The sequence below is a fragment of the Agelaius phoeniceus genome, chromosome 17 (assembly GCF_051311805.1).
Source record: "Agelaius phoeniceus isolate bAgePho1 chromosome 17, bAgePho1.hap1, whole genome shotgun sequence".
Taxonomy (NCBI): Eukaryota; Metazoa; Chordata; class Aves; order Passeriformes; family Icteridae; genus Agelaius; species Agelaius phoeniceus.
Window position 1 is genome coordinate 10,568,755 of NC_135281.1, and position 16,647 is coordinate 10,585,401.

Sequence of the window (16,647 nt, forward strand, 5' to 3'; positions counted from 1 at the left end):
TATATCCAGTAGAAGGGCAGATGCTGTTTAATAAAAGACACAGCACTTCCCTCTGCTCTGCATCCAACCTCCTGAATCACTTCCAGCCCACTTCCACCTCCCCTGCAAGGTGATGAGATGGGCCAATATCAAGTTCTGTGCTGGGCCAAAACTCTCTAAGAACATTGTTGCTGCCTCCAATTCAACTGCAGGAAAAAGGAAATTGTGATTTCAGTGCAGCTGATTGAAATGATGGGTGTTTTTAAACCCAGCTTATTTGGGCATCTTCTCCATCTTCAATATAAATTGTGAATTCAAATCCTGGAGATGTTGGTGCTGTGGGAGGCTGGGCTGCAGCCCTTCAAGTCATAAAGTTATGGAATCATAAGGTTGGGAAAGACCTCAAAGATCACCGAATCCAGCAATCAAAGGTCAAAGGATGTGTCCTCTGGGCTCTCTCTCGTTCCTGTTTGGAGGGTATGATAAAGTCTGGAGCTCTCAATGGTAGTGAAGATTTGGTGGCTGATGGGGGAAGTTCTCTTGCTTTTAGAGAAAAGAGATTGAACCAATAAACCAGCGAAAGAGCAAACTTCAAACTCCTCTGCTCATGTATTTATTGGATGTCTTTGCAATGGAGAAGCAGCTAATAAACTGCCCACAAGCAGTGATTACAGGAAAGAAAAGCAGAAGGTGTAAAAGGAAAAATCTGCTTCCTAACTCACTTTCTCACCTCCAGTTTGGGGGCAATGGTGGGATTTTGTTCCCCTGCTCTGTTTCTTCCCTGATACAGAAACAGAATTGGAAAAGAATAATACATAAGCAATTGGCAACCTCAAACCAAACCTCTTGAAAAGCTGTTTCTCTGAACTTTCTGTTTCTTTAGTGGACTTTTAGTTTGCCACCAGCTTATCTCATTCCTCCTTTGAGCCTGTGAAATGTACCTTCATGTCTTTCTAAAACTTTGCTTCAGTGCTAAGGTAAATTTAAATTTTATTCTGTGAGCAGGGATTTTTGGAAACAAGACTTTGAATGGACAAATCTTGTGATTTCAAGGCAAAACAGGAGATATTTTCTTGTAAATTTAACTACTGTATTTGCACTCTTGATGTTAGGGCTTTTATCCCCATTTACAATGTATTCTGATTTCTTTGATATTTTCCTTGGTTTTCTGCCTAAACCCCCCCCCCCCCTTTTTTTTTTTTTATTTTATAATTTCCAAGCAATTCAATTTTGGCATCTGCACTTGTGTATTTGTGGGGAAGGACTGGACAATGACTTTCAGATTCCAAGTTTAGTTTGACAGCTTCTTATTCCTTGTAACAATTTCATTTCTAACAGCCAGGAAGCCAATTTTAGAGCAGCACAGAAAGAATTTCATAGGTAGTGTGAACGCAGTCAATGCAAAACCACCTCTGCCCCTGCAATGTAAACACTGAAGCATGTCCATAAATTTAACTATGACTGTTCCAAAGATGTGCTGGTGCTGTTGGCAGGGCTGGTGCCTCAGCATTTTCAAACTGCTGCTTTTTTTGCCTTATTTTTCCTCACTTTCCCATGAATTTTTATGAATGACATAACATGTGTTTGTGTGTTTTTGTGCTTGTGTCCTGGTGGGTTTGATCTGGGTGTATCAGGCATCTGCCTTGCACAGCTCCCATCTCTACCATGTTAATTATGTTGCTCTGCTCTGACATAATAAACACTGAGTGAGTTGTGAATAGATTATTTACGATGCCACCTGAACTCTAAGTAATTATAGCTGTGTAATTTAGCTTCCCTCTATTTCATTTTATATATAATGCAATATTTCAAAATATTCCAGCGCACATCTATCTTTAGCTCTGTGTTTGAATGAATAAATTGTGATTCTCTTTCAAAGGTAATATATCAGCAATGCCCTTAAGGGAGGGTGCTGTAGCTCTGTCAGGAGTGATCCATAAACTAATTCCCACATAAACATAGACAATGGATACAGAGAATGAACACACACCTTCATTCACAGAAAATAATACTGTACTTACCTGTCTGGGTCTGGGTAAGTCTAATGTTCTACTGTCAAAGCACTAAAGGAAGGTATGCAATACATCTCAGCCTAATGGGTTTTAATACAGGACTTTCCATGCAATTCAAGGTGTTGGGACAAAATTAGTGTTGGGCAACAAATATTCTGCAGTAAATGGAATTAAAGTATTAATGTTTACAGCTGGAGGTGTAAAATTACTTGTGTGGGGATGTTGTTTGAGGCTGACTGTTGGCATTTGTTCATGGGCTGCAAGGATCCCACTCCAGTGCCTGCTGCTGCAGTCTGGACCTGTGGGAGCCAGACCTGAGCTTTATTGAAGAGTTCTCCAAGGAGGCACAACAAGGGCTGGGCTGTGGGAGACCCTGGCAGAGCTGGTGTGAGCAGGGATGCTGAGGGGCTCTGGACACTTCCTGAGGGATCAGCAGTGCTTGGATGTTGCCAGCACCGTGTCAGGCTGCTGCTCCCTCTTGTCCTGGCTCTCTCTGGTCAGCACAAACATGTGTAGAGTGTTTCAGCTCTGCTCCCTGCTCTGGCTCTCAACAGACTTTGACTTTTGGATCCATGGCCCCAGCCTCCCTTTGTCTCCATTTCTTCATCTGTAAATCCTGTGAAATCCTGTAAAATGCCACTTGCTTCTTAAATGGATGAGGCTACATTTTTCAGTATATTTGAACTAGGGCTGGATGCCTCCCTAGAATGTGTTGAACAAGAAGTTAAAGACTTAAATGATCTTTCATACTGAATTAAGAGCCAGAAAATCACAGAATCACAGAATGGAAGGGACCATCTTGTTCCAACCCCCTGCCATGGGTAGGTACAACTTCCACTATCCCAGATTGCTCCAAGTCCCCTCCAGCCCAGCCTTGGACACTTCCAGGGACCCAGAGGCAGCCACAGCTTCTCTGGGCACCCTCTGGCAGGACCTCAGCACCCTCACAGGGAAGAATTCCTTCCCAATATCCATCTAAACCTACCCTCTGTCAGTTTAAAGACACTCCCTCTTGTTCTGTCGCTACATGCCCTTGTTCAGTCGACCTCAAATATTTGCATTTTTGTTTTGCAAAGTGCTTTGAGATCCTCATACCAAAAGTAGTGTAAATGCAATGTATATCCTCTTATATCCTTGAAAACCCAACCAGTATGATTTTTCCCTCATTTTTATTTCCACAGAGCCTTCTGGGCTCATTCTTGTGGTCCCTCCACACAAAGCCCTGGTTGGTGACAGTGGTTGTGAATAGGGGAGCAATCCCACCCAGGGCTCCTGGAGTACCAAGGATGTGCACACATATATGTCATTAAAAGATACTTAAGAGAGCCAGAATCTCCTTTTTTTTCTTTTTCTTTTTTTTTTTCCTTTTTTTTTTAATTAAAAATGTCAGGATTCAAACTTTACATGGGATTTGTGATGGCTCCAATTCCCGGTTGGCATGTGCGAGGCAGCACCCAGGAGATTCGAGGTTTCCATGACATCATACGGTAACTGTGAGCCTAACAGTTAATTAAATACTATATCCATGTATTCTAGTTAATTGATGCTTCCTTTACATGGTTTATTGTGCTGCAAACTGGTATTGCTTCTGTCTCAGTGAGCAAACACAGAGAGGGAGCGGGAGAAGGGGACGGTGGGATGCTCCTGCTGGCGGCTGGGGAGAGGGAGCTGTTGGCACAGGGCTCCGTGCCCAGGGGCATCCTCGAGGAGAGCCCAGCGTCACCTGCACACCAGGGGCTGGAGGTGGCTCTGCGGGTCAGATGGAGATCTTTTATGAATGAGCTGAGCCGAGCCTTGGGAATGAAGTGCAGGCACAAGCAAGCTGTGCCCTTTTTTTTTTTTTTTTCCTCAAGTCCAGCTTTGTCTGGGGTTTCTGTTTATGCAGCAGAGGACGCGCAGAGGAGGGTGCTCCCTCCTTGTGTTCGTGCAGTGCACAAAGGTGGCATCACCTCTGTGGCAACTGTGCTGCAGGAATGTGACTGGGATAAAGCTGGACCTTCTCCTGCCAAGAAAAAAATATCATCTTCATTTTTTCAGAAAACAGAAGTATTTAAGTCAGGCAGTGCAGCTTTATTGGGAGTTGGTAACATAACACGATGTGGCAGCGGGGTCTGAGCAGTGACCTGCAGCAGCACACCTCAGTCTCTGGCAGCTCTCCTAAAGGGTGTTGAATCCCTCAAGAGAGAGCAAGCCCAGGTGGGCTGCTGTGGTCAGGCCACCTGCAGAAAAGGGCGGGGCACATCCCCAGGCTTGCCTGCAGAGGTGAGCACAGTGTTAAATGATGTGCCCACAGTGAGCACGACCTTGTCCACTGACAGCACAGCTGTGTCAGTGTGGAGAGATGATAAAAATTCAAAGTGCCCACAAAAATTCTGCCTGATATCTGCCCCTTTCCTGCCAGCTCCTGCTGGCAAAAGTCCAGGTCTGCTTTATCCTGCTTGTGTGCCTCAGGGTATACTCACCTGTTCTTAAGCTTGAGGCTCAAATGCTGCTGCAAGAAGGAAAGAAAATATTTTTGTTTCAGGGATTTCAATCCAGAATGTAATTTCAGCAGCTTTTTACCGGGAGTTCATTTGGCTCATAGTCTCAGACTGTGACAGATTTTCTAGTCTCCTGATCTGACCTTCCACAGCACTGGGGTGATTTGTGTGGCTGTGTGTGGGAAGGAGAAGAGGATTTGTTCAATGCTGAAATAGGACTGAGAGCATTTAATTCATAGACAATGAAAAAACCCTGGTTTTGGCTCAGACTCCAGATGTGAAGCTCTAAGACACATCTGTACACTGCTGTGCATTGCTGATACTGGAGCTCCTAAAGCATTGAGACACTGTCAAGTTGGTATCAGGAGCATTTCTTCATTTAAACTCCCAAGAAAAAGCTATTCTGGGTGTTTCATATGAGAATGTTTGAAGAAAAATATCACACCCTGTATGAAAACCGAACACTGGTTGCCTTTTCTCTCTTCCTCTTTGTCCTCTTCTCACTTTTTCTTTCTCACCAAATGCATAATTTCTCTTCTGAAAGAAGGTGGAGTACTGCAAGTGCAATAAGAAACATTTCTAAGGATGACTTTGCAAGGTTTCCACATTTGCTCTCTCATGGCAGCTTCCAGGGTGTGTTTTTTCAAGCTCACAGCTCTTGTCCACTTGCAGCTCTGTATTTCTGGTGAGGTGAAGAAACACTCTGAGAGCCATCACCCCCAAAAGGTTTCCTTGTTGCTGCTGGCCTGGCCTTCTTCCAAAAGGCAAAGTGGTCCCAGCCCCGTGAACAGACACTGTAGATGAAGCCAGTTCAGATGGAGGGAGAAATGAAAGACATTTACATCCCATTTCAGTAATACCCCTCCAAATTATCACCTCTCTGATCCTACCACCATGCCAAGTGCTGCAATGGTGGTGCACTTTGGAAAATAGTGCTGTCTTCTATTAAAGGTAGGTATTTTTTTCTGTAATTCTCTTTAGTGTTGCCTTTAGAGGCCCCTCTATGTGGCTCCTTTCACTTCTAATTACTGCACTAGGAGATTACAGAGTGGTGCTGGCGACAGAGAGAGAGAGGAAGGGGGAGGAATGGGATGGTGGAGAGGGAAAGATTTCTGTGGTAATTTGCATTTAAAGCTGGCACTCAGCATTATATCTCCCTGTTCACCCATTGTCTATAAACATTTTAGCTCTTCCTTCTGCCTCATCAGAATGAATTAAGCATTTTCATTGCACCACCAGCCTAATTAGAGTCATTTACTATGTTGACACAAAGGGTTTTTTTATGAGCATCTCAGCTTTAATACACTACAGCAACATTGGAAACCTCCGATCAAAAGGTAAATGTTTGGGGGTCAGAGATATTTTTCAACATTCTCCCAAGAATACAAACAACTTCCAGGGGAGGCAACGCGCGCGCGGCTCTGCCGGGGCCGCGGGGAGCCGGTGCCAGGGCACTCCTGTGCTGCTCCTGCCTCCCACTTGCACTTCTTGGAAGGGCTTGGTTCAGCACAGAGGTGCCTCCGAGCTCTGCAGGTGCTGAGCAGCACAAAGGTGTTGGTGGGTGAAGCCAAAGGGCAGATCCTCGGCAGGGATGGAGTGGGCTTGCAGACATGGGCTCCTCTCAGCCTGGAAAGTCTCTGCACTTTGGGTGTATCTGAGTTGTGATGGATCTCAGGGTTTCCTTGGAGCTGGGATCTCCACGTGGGCAGTCCGTGCACTGAGCTGTTGAGATTTTGAAGGGGTTTTTCATGTCTTGTAGGCACGATATCAAGTGAGTCAATGCAAAACCTCTTGCACCCTTCATCAGGACAAGATAGCAGGGTGTGAATTCTTCTGGATTTTTGAGTTCACATGCACACCAAAGAGATGAATGTGGCCTTACTTAAATCCTGGAGGCTTTGGCTCTCTAGCCTGCCTTTAAAACTTGTTTCTATTGGCCTAGGAAAGTTACATCAGTCACAACCAAACCCCAGAGAGTAGGAAATGGTTTCATCTTGGTTTCAAAGTTCAGAGAGGCAATGCTCTGTCACAACAGTGTCACCTTTGTGCTGAGTGAATTAGTCACACCTCAGAAATCTGCCAGAGATCTTAGGAATTTGTGTATGTTTACAGAATTGCAAATATTTTCCGCTAGTTATGCGAGTCATATTTACCAGTTTAGAGTCCTCAGGTTCAGCTTTTCCAAATTGCTGTGACATTTCATATCTTTATCATGTCTGATCTCTTCTTGGATTGTTTCTATGAAAATGTATTTGCTCAAGGCAGGAAGTCCATGTTGCTGGTAAAGAAGATTGGATGTTCTGAGCCTTCTCTTCACCTGGCTGAACTGTCCTGGCTTTCTCAGCCTTTCCTTTTAGGAGACAAAACCTGGGCCCTTCACCATCCTTGTGGTCCTTCACTGAATTTCCTGGGTATTCACATCTCCCTTGTACTGGACAGCCTGGTGGTGATGGAGAAGTTCCATGCAGGGGAACAGCTTGAATAGCTGAGGTTCTTCCAGTGATAATCATGATTCCAACCATGGTCCATACCAGGAGATCTTTGGATCAAACCTCTCCCAGAGCAGCTCTGTGCTCTGTGGTGCTCCTGTCTGTTGCTCTCTAACACAGAAGTTGCTTTGCAACAGTCCATGAGATCAGCTGCCCTCTGTTTTACTCTGTGTAAAAAAAATGTGTAGTAGATGTGAGTTGAGAGAATGAGAACCTAAATCAGCCTTCTGGACCTTTAAGGGCCTTGGATTCCTTTTGTGGTTAAATGCAGTATTTGCTGGGTCTGCAGGACTGGCTTCAGTTTCTAAAGGGTTTAACGCTTTCTCCATGGGGACAGTGTTCATTTTCCTTTTGGCAGGTGCTTTTATCTTTAGGAAAGGAAAGCTGAATGTCCTAATCTTCTAGAATCTCTATGTCACTAGATCCTAGAGCAGTCCTTGCTCTGCATCCCCTCCCCAGTGTCACTGCCGTGCTCACTGCTCCACGGGGTCAGAGCTGTCCTCATCCCACACTCTGTGCAGCATGGCACAACTCAAGGGGCACCTACAACCTTGAAGTTAAGAGTGTGAATGTCAATATTTCCTCGTGGTAAGAGCTGTTATTGCCTCACACACTGCCTCAAACCCTTTTCCCCCCTCCCTGCGTGCGGTGCCGGAGCTCTCCCGTGTTCCTGTGTGTCCGTGTTGGTGTCCATGTGTAGGGCACACATAAGCTGGCCACCAGCTTGTTCTCTTCTGGGAAATTAAATACTTATTTCCATAATCCTGCCAGGCCTAGATAAAGCCTGATGCCTCCCCTGAACTCCTTAAACCAGTTGCTCTGCTTAGCCCTGTGCTGCCCAGGTTAGGGCCAAATTTCAGCCAAAGTGAACAGCTCCTACAGCACCTTAGAGCAGCTGGATGGTCTGAAGGTAAAGCCTGATCTTAGAAATGTATCCCTGGGATCACCAGAGCCTCAGGCATTTCTAGCTACATCTGCATCTTGTAATTATTCCACAGACTAAAAGGAAAAGCGAAGTGCTGCTTTAATTTATACATTTTCTGGCCTCTGCATTTGTTTCTTAGTCAGAGACTAATGGATAGACCACTGGACTGGAACCCAAGAGACCTCATTTATTTCAGGCTACACTACCAACCTGCTGGGGAGCTCTAGCTGAGCCTTCCCCTTCCCTCTGCTGCTGTTTCCCATCCACAAGGAGGATGTAGCAATTGTGAACTTGTTAGTAAAGTTTCTAATAAAATAGCACCAAGTGAGATAAAGCATTAATAACATTGTCCAGCCAAAAAAAATTATCAAAATTTAGGCACCAAATTTTTAGAGGGGTTCATTAGTTACCACGTTATTTACATGTTAGTAGTAGGGGGAGAAATTGTTTTTTCCCTTATTGCCTCTTTTTAATCCCTCTGCTAGATGCTTTGAATGTCCAGAGACCCAAAACTCAGCACCAGGGCTAAGGTGGCTCCTCCAGAGCCTGGAGGAGGGGGAGAAGGAGCAAGGGTGGGGGCTGAAGAGGAGGGGAAGGTGTTAGAGGGGGAATATTGGATGGGAAAATAGAGCAGAGTGGGCAGATTGGAGAGCGACAGATTGTGAAAGCGGGGGAGAGAGAGAGAGAGAGAGAGAGAGAGAGGGGAGAAGAGATCCTATTAGAAATACCATGTGTGTGCCTGCATGGAGGGCTGTGCACGCAGGGAGGAAGGGACGCGGCGTCTCCTGCAATATTATTCAAGCAATCACATGAATCCTGTATTAGATAACTCCTCTGGTTGGTTAGCACTGCGAGGGCTGCAAACGTGTTCTGCTTTAATCCCAGACACAGCACGTTCTTAATCTCAAACGCATCAGGCTTGTCCTGGAGGGTTCTGGGGGGGGCTCTTTCTTTTTGCAGGAGCAGGGATGTGTAGGAGTTCAGGGTCTCAGCGGCCTCGGGGGGCTCCTGCTCTTGGGGTTTATTCAGCATCAGCTTTCCAGGATGGAGGAATTTGTTCTGCCTGGGAAAATGGCACTGCCCTGACACAGTGTTCGGCGGGGAATAGCCTCCTGGAAAATATGGCATTTTGAAAGAGGATTAGAAAAACCCCAAGCCTCCCTCTTAAATTGTTGAAAACCCCAAACTTTAAGGGTCTGAGTTAAACAGGAGAAACATGAGAAATGTTGAAATCGGACTCAAAACCCCGTATTGACACCATCAGCCTTAATTTACCCCAGAGTACAGAAATAAAAATTCATAGAGACATGATGAAAGGCTGAGAGTATCAGACAGGAATCCAGAGACTTAACCCTGAATTTACTGCTCCCGCAATGGGTTTGTGCTCAGAATATTTTCCATTGTGCAGATGTAGATTTTCAGTTTGTTTTTTTGTGGGGAGGTTTTTTTTAATAGTTTAATGAATTTGCAATGTATCTTAGAACCAGAATAGATGCAGTTTACTATCATTTTCCTCTGTGTGTGTGTGAATATTCACATACATGTCTTTGAGCATTTTTACATTGGCATCATTCACGATATAAGTACAATATTTATGTTGCTCTTGTGTACATTTCAAGTTAAAATTCTTTTCACAGCTTGGGGATGTACATTTTACCCAGTATAACATTATTAAAAAAAAAAATCATCCTCCAAGTAGAAAAAGAGAATTTGATTCCCATGGAAGGGGGACAAAGTGAATTGGCAAATTGTGGGCAGGTGCTGGGCCAGCTTCCTCCACATGAATTTGTTAATGCGTCTTAATCCTGACCTGCAACACCCTGCCTGGCTAATGCTGTGGCCTCTCATGACCAGGAATTGCAGACTGCTGAGTTGTGTGGCACTGGGCTGGGATTTTGCCTTTTTCTTTCATTTTTTCCCTGTGTTGTAGGTTGCTGACTACATTTCATTTGTGACCTACATAGGATTTGAATCCAGTTCTCTAAATTTTTTGTGAGAATGGAATTACTCCACTTCTCTTTGTGTGCATGTACATCTATGCTTGCACATTGCCCCCTGTGAAGAAATTTCCACTGCACAGGAATGAAAAAATATTCTTTTGAAACAGAGCCCCCAATCTATATTTCTTTAAATTGAACGTGGCAGCTCAACACGCTCCCCTTCCTTTTCTTTTGCTGCTCTCTTAATTTGTAAATGGGTAATTATTTGTTGGGGGTTTTTCTTCAGATTTGGGTGGATGCAACGTGGAGCTGAGTGTTGCTATGCAGATTCCTGGTTTTGATGGCAGGAACATAAAGCTCTGCAAAGAAGGGCGTCATCTCGGCAATCCGGGGACGCGCGCTCCAGCTCGTGCCTGTGATTTCATCCTTGCAGCAGCGCTCCCCACCCGGCCGAGGTGACTCCCTGAGCCCAAACAGGGGCTGGATCTTGGGCTGCAGATGAGCAGATTAAAAGTTGGGATAATGGTGTTAATGACAGTGGACACGCGGCGGGATTGCGGGGAAGCGCCGCGTCGCGCTCCCAAAATACGATTTGTGTAGGGAAGCGCTGTCATTCCCTGGTTTCTGTGTTTTGGTGGAGAAGCAACTGTCTGTTTTTATAACTGTGTATCTAAAAACCAGTGTAAATATATGCATCATCCTGCAAAATAATAGAGAAACCAGTGCATCCATGGAGTCAATAGAATAGAAACTGAACATTTTTTCGTTTGCACTTACAAAAAATGCAAACTTCCCCCACAGAGTTATCCTCTCATTTCATTTCTCTTTTGCTATTTTTTCCTCTGGTTTTTTGCTCACATGTAGCTGAATTCAACAAACAATATTGAAATCAGTGTTGTCCCTGCCCCGCTGTACACTCTGCCTTTTGCTGTGTGTTTTTCCTTCAGCTGCTGACAAAGGCGAGAACCCAAATGCTGGGTGATTATGGTCAGGTTTTCCAATCTTTCCATCAGATCTCTTACTTCAAACTATTAATAACTCCATTCCAGGAGAGTCATAACTGTCATGTAAATGCATCTTTCCCTGTATACATAATACAGGAACCTTAGAGAGTTTTCAGAACAAGCCAAAGAACATGGTGAAAATTTATGTATTTTCCCAGGCTAGGTTGTAAGGGCTGGATTCACAAATGTGGACTATTTTTTTTTTTTTACCAACAATTTTTCATTTATTTTTAATTTAATCACATGTTTTAGTTTTCAGGCACATTCTGAAAAATGATCTTTATAAAATATGCAGTCCTCTTCACAGTCTTATTACATCACTACTGCACTGGGAGAGACATCTCTCTAAATTGAAAACCATCTTTAATGAATTGTTGTTTTATTTTAGGATCCCTTTAGGTTTCCTAGAACATTCAGTCTGAGTTGTCTGTCTGAAGGAATTCGGACCTAACAAATCAAAATAAAAAAATATTCTGCAGCCCTTGACCTGGATCACAGCAAACCCCTGTGTTATAAAACAAAGGGCTGTGGTGATGGGGGGAAATCCCACTGTGAAGTAGAAAATCAGCATTATTGCTTAGCTGCGGATTTGGAATCAAATCACATGTAAGATTTTAAAATTTGATGGAAAACTGTGACCTTCTACTTTACCTGCAACTATAGTGGAAGACAGTGACCCTAGAAGAATGTGATTTATTGGTGAGATAAAGTGAGCTGTAAAATATGAGGAGGATGGGTTATTGTCAGTAAAAAGCATAAAGACAAGGGAAAAAAAAAAAAATCTGAACCTTAATTGCCAGTGAAGGAAATATAGAAGAGGAAAGAGGGAGATGAAGGGGAGAACAAGAGCATCCCCAGTGGCAAAATGGTTAAAAGAGACGACTAAAATCCAGCAAAAAATCAAGCAGTCAAGTAGTTAATTGACTTTGCTTTAATCAGCCCAATGAATATTCATTAGTGTGCTGGTCCTAATCATGGGGGCCATGTTGTCCGCATTTAGCAAGCGCACGCTCAGCATCATGCATGCCTCAACAGCTTCCCTTCCTCTCCGCACTGACATTAAATTTAGAGGCTTTGCGCCTTCCCAGCTCGAAGGGAGCGGGATTGGCCCAGCTGCTCGCTCCGAGATGCCATAGCAACCCCTGGCTCGTTGCCTTGGAAACATTTTTTTTAATTTTTTTTTTTTTTTTTTTTTTTTTTTTTTTTTTTTTTTTTTTTTTTGTGAGGGCCTGAGCCAGTAATCCATAGGCTTAACGTAGAAAATATGTCTTTGTGGGGCATGTGTGTATAGATATAGAGATGTAAGGCAGAGATTGAATGGGCGGAAGGCGAGCGCGTCTTCCATTGTGTGGCTTTCACGGCAGGAATGGGGTGAGGGATCTCCTCCTCCACAGCCCAAGCTCTGCTTTGGGTTATGAGCTTTACATTTTCTATTTCATTTTATTTAAATTAAAAATGCATCAGCTCTCTCAGTTCATTTCCAGACCCGTTCAAAGGGAGGAGGAATATTTCTCTCTGCCGTAACCCTCCCCACCCCAGGAAGAAGCAGCGAGTGCTTAGGGGCTATAGGACCCTATTATCCACATCGAGTTGAGGTTCCTCCTCCTGAAGGAGGTGGGTCTGGAAATGAGCTGCCCCATAAATCAATGGAGAAGCGCAGGCATGGAGCTGGAGTCACGGAGCGGTGAGTGCGGCTGCCGCTCCTCACGTTCCGGCTGCTTCTCCCTTTGCGCGAGCAGGGGGAGGCTCCTGCTGGAGATTGGTTCAGCCAACGCAGCTCCAATCCCACTCCAGCCTCTCAATATTCCAGATGTTGCTGGGGAAAAAATTATGATGTCCTGATCCTGGTGTTTTAGGAGTAGTTTGTGTTTCTGGCTCCCTCAAAGAAAAGAATTGAAAAAGCAGCAAAGTCCCCAGCTGTGTCAGACCTAGCATTATGGGCTTTAAGAATAGAATTTAAAAGCAAGGGAAAAAAAAAAAAAAGCCAAAAACAAACCACCCTAATATATTCAGAATGCCTGCAAGGAATTTTGGAGCTGGGAAATCCAAATGGTTAATGTTGTCTGGTAAATGAAGCTCATCCCTTAAAGCAAATTAAAAAAAAAAAAACCCAAAAACAGTCCTGACCCAGTGAGGCATCATCTCCAGCAGAACAAAACAGCTGCAGGGAAAATGCGCAAAAACAACCCGTCCTCTTTGGACTCGGGCTGTGCGCGTGCGAGGTGCCTTGTAAAACACTCAGGGTAAAGATGAAAGCTGCACAGGAATCCAGAAATAGTCCTGCAGAAGATTAAGCAAAAGGTGCTTTCAAAAAAGCATTAGTAGTTTCCTAATATCTATCATGACTTTTTTTTTTAATAGCTCTTAAGATAGAGCAGAAATGGCTACAAGTGAGAAACTAATTCAGAAGCTGCGAGAGGAATTGGGTTTGGTCTCTACGAGAGGTTTTTTTTAATGTTTCTATTATCGTTATCTTAAATTATTCAAAAGTGTCATTTTGAGCTCGCAGTGCAGGCACATGGTTTAATGAAAGCAGAAGAAGAAGGATCCTCCTTATTGAAAAAAAAAACAGGAGGTGCATTCCATCTCCTGCCACCTGTGATGGGAAAGGTCCTGCTGGTTCAGCATCGTGTCCTGGGGGGAGCATGAGTGGAAAACAGGGCTCATTTTTTTGGCCCATCAGGAAAATATTCTGTAAAGATGCTAAAAATGTGGGTAGGGTCAGGGCTTGTTACCAGGGCAGCATAGAAAGGGACAAACTTTATTTACCCCTGATTCCCATGTCCTGAATGGCACTAAAACCCCATTAGACATCTCTAGAGGGTGTAGGGCTCAGGATGTCAGATTTTGATTTGGGCAATGGTCCAGGCACCAGTTCTGGCCAGCGCGGGTGGGAAATTGTGCCTCAACATCTGTATCTGCACAGAAGAAGATAAGGTTAATCAGCCTCCAGTTCCCCATCAAAGAGAACTACTGTGGTTTGCAACATTTTTAAGTGTGAAAGGAAAAAAATCTGCCACCCACGACCAAATGTCAAGATTGAAGGCTGGTGGCTTGATCTCCAAGGTCTTCAGCAGCTTCCATCTGGCTCGGGCAGCCCTGCTGCCATCCTGAGCACAGCTCAGTGGGGGTCATTTCCGGTAGGAAAAGATGGATATTTTGGGAGAAAGAAGGATGAGATGGCTTTTAGAGGGTATTTCATTTGTTTCTTTGCGGCTTGGTTTTTGTTGTTTTGTATTTGCTTTGGTTTGTTTGCTTTTTTAAAATAAAGTTTAAATTCACCAGTAATTATAGCTGCAAGAATGGAGAGGAGAGAGAATTGTGAAATGCATGAATCAAGAAAGAGCTGATTTAAAGCAGCCTATCAGAGCTCTTGGGAAGGATCATTTTATCCCAAGAAGCATCGAGGCAGAAGGACTCATAGGATCCAAGAGTGGCAGAGCACTGATGTGAGACAAAGAGCTCCTGGGGAGGGGGGAGTGAGGAAGAAAAGTAGGTTAAAAAAATATTGACAGTGAATTTCCAGGGGAAATTTTTAATCTTGATAGATCCATTTCTCTACAAAAATTGTTTTGGGAAATTTCTCAAATGTGTTTAGGAAGTCCAGACCAAAGTACACTAGAGAAAATCCTTCCTGTAGCCGTACTAAGGAGCATTTATTAAAAGAATACCATAATGGGAACGATTTTATTTTTGTGCTCATATTTTGTTGATTCAAATCTCTGAATGGAGTCTACTTCCTCATGGGTAATTTTGAGAGCTGTTTGTGGTCTATTGAAAAGACATGATCAATTATTTTTGTATGGAGAATATACAGTCAAACACTGAGCATGGTGAGCTGCCCTTAGGCCAGTAGTGCCATGAGCTTGGCATCTCCTCCTGGGGCTTTCCTGTGGTTTGAATCTGGTACAAATGACTATGGAGGTGAAGGACAGGACTGTTGTTGCTCTTGGAAATCTTGAAAATGGAGGCAAAAAAAAAGGCAATGAGCCCCTGCTTGCAAGTCAAGGCAATGTTGCTCAGAGGACCCACCTCTGCATTCAGAAATGGTTGAGCAGTTTGCCATGGTGCTGGTGGAAATGCATGAAATTGCCCTGGTTTGTATTGGGGATCATTTTGCAGGTGGTGATGGTACCTGGAAATTCATCCTTTGTTAACCTGGTATTGTTTTAACCATTCTCTTGGGGAGTGGAAAAATATACTGAATTTGGTGATAAACTGCTCTGGTGAAAATGATGAGGTGTCTTGGGGCAGTTTTGGGCCAGCCTTATTTCAAATGTAGCAAAAGGCAAGAAAGCAAAGAGCTGGAAGGAAAAGAACTGTTCTCCAAGTGAATAAAGATCAAAGAACTGATGTTGTCCAACAAAAATGAGGATACACCTATGGAGAATATTTTCTTGCAAAATTGAATCTGAACAGCTCTAATACTATGCAAAGATAAAAATAAAGCCTTTAGAGCTTTTAAAAATGGTATACTGATATAATTTTTTCTTTTGATTTGTTCTTACAGTATTTTCCATTTTTTTTCCTTAGCTACAAAAAGTCCAGTGCTCCTGAGGAACAAGAAACCCCCCAAGCTTAACCTGCCAAAAAGCAAGGTAAGCATGATTAGTTTTTCTTTTTCCTTCATTCTTAAGTTACCAGTAACTGAGGTTTTTTAAATGGAAACTGATCTTGGGGTACAACAGCATTATATCTGCTGAGCCACAGAACCAGTGTGTGCACAGAAAAATGCTTTTTGTGTTAGTGCTGCAAACCCAGAGCCATGTTCCTCCCCAGGTGTGCCCGAGGAAGATGCGCACACCACAGACAGAGCACATTTGAGATGGCTGCTCCCTCCTCCCAAAGGCTGCTCAGAAAAGCACCAAGCAGCACTGCTGGTGCCATTTCACGCCTGGTGCCTTCACTAAAGCTGGAGGCAGAGCAGGCAGGGAGCTGGGGGTCAAGGGCCAGCTCAGCTCGATGCATCACACAGCCTCCCTTCAAATCTTACCTGCCCAACCTGCAAAGCTTTTGCAGCGAGGCAGAGCACAAACCAATCCCCCTCTGCGATTAAAGATGGAAAAATCCCTTCTTTTATGCAATTGTGTCTCTTCTCATCTCTATTTTTGTCATTGGCTGACAGGGTGGGAAGAGAGAAGGAAAGGATGGGTAGGGAGGCACCAGAGAGAGGAAAATTACCACCAGGTCAGGCAATTGAAGTGAGAAGGGAGAGAGAAGGAGAAAACAGAGGCTAATTCCTGAAACTGCCCCCTGCAAAGAGAGTTCAGACTCCTTTCCACGTGCTTGAGCCAGGACCATAAAGCCCTAACTTAAGCAGGTTTCTCTTCCAAGAAGAACTCATCTCCTTCCTGAAAGCAGCAACATAAGCAATGTGCTTCTGAAAATACAGCCCCAGTGGTGGTGGGTGTGAGGCTGCTGCTCTGCTCTCAGTTTTATCCTAAACTCCTGGGCTATCAGGCAGCCAGGTGCTTCTGTGTCTCTCAAGAAATTCAGATATCAATTGCAAACACAGTTCAGGGAGTAAGGAATGGGCTACTTTGTGCCCAGCAGCCTTCCCTCAGCCATGGCATGCTCCAAGCAGAGGGGCAAACCCAAAGGTGCCACCCACCTTCTGCTTGCAAACCATGGCAGTGCTGCAGAGATTTGTGTTGGGTTATTTCCTGCTGAAATGGGGAGAGTGCTTGTCTCGGGTTTTTTCAATTAAGGAAGTTGTCCAAAGGTTGAGATTTCATAGAAATTTGGGTTTGGCTTGGAAGGACTGGTTTCTTCACTGAGAACCTCACTACTGTTCAGCTAACTGCAAAGTCTCAAATGA

General features: G+C 44.1%; 1 long non-coding RNA gene across 1 annotated transcript in view; it reads left to right on the forward strand.

The window, feature by feature from the left end:
- LOC143695403 (uncharacterized) overlaps nt 1-16,647 on the forward strand; it is a 170,215-nt gene that overhangs the window by 34,364 nt on the left and 119,204 nt on the right. The window contains exon 3 of the long non-coding RNA XR_013184543.1: nt 15,363-15,427. This is a non-coding gene — a long non-coding RNA (uncharacterized LOC143695403). The remainder of the gene's footprint in view (nt 1-15,362; nt 15,428-16,647) is intronic.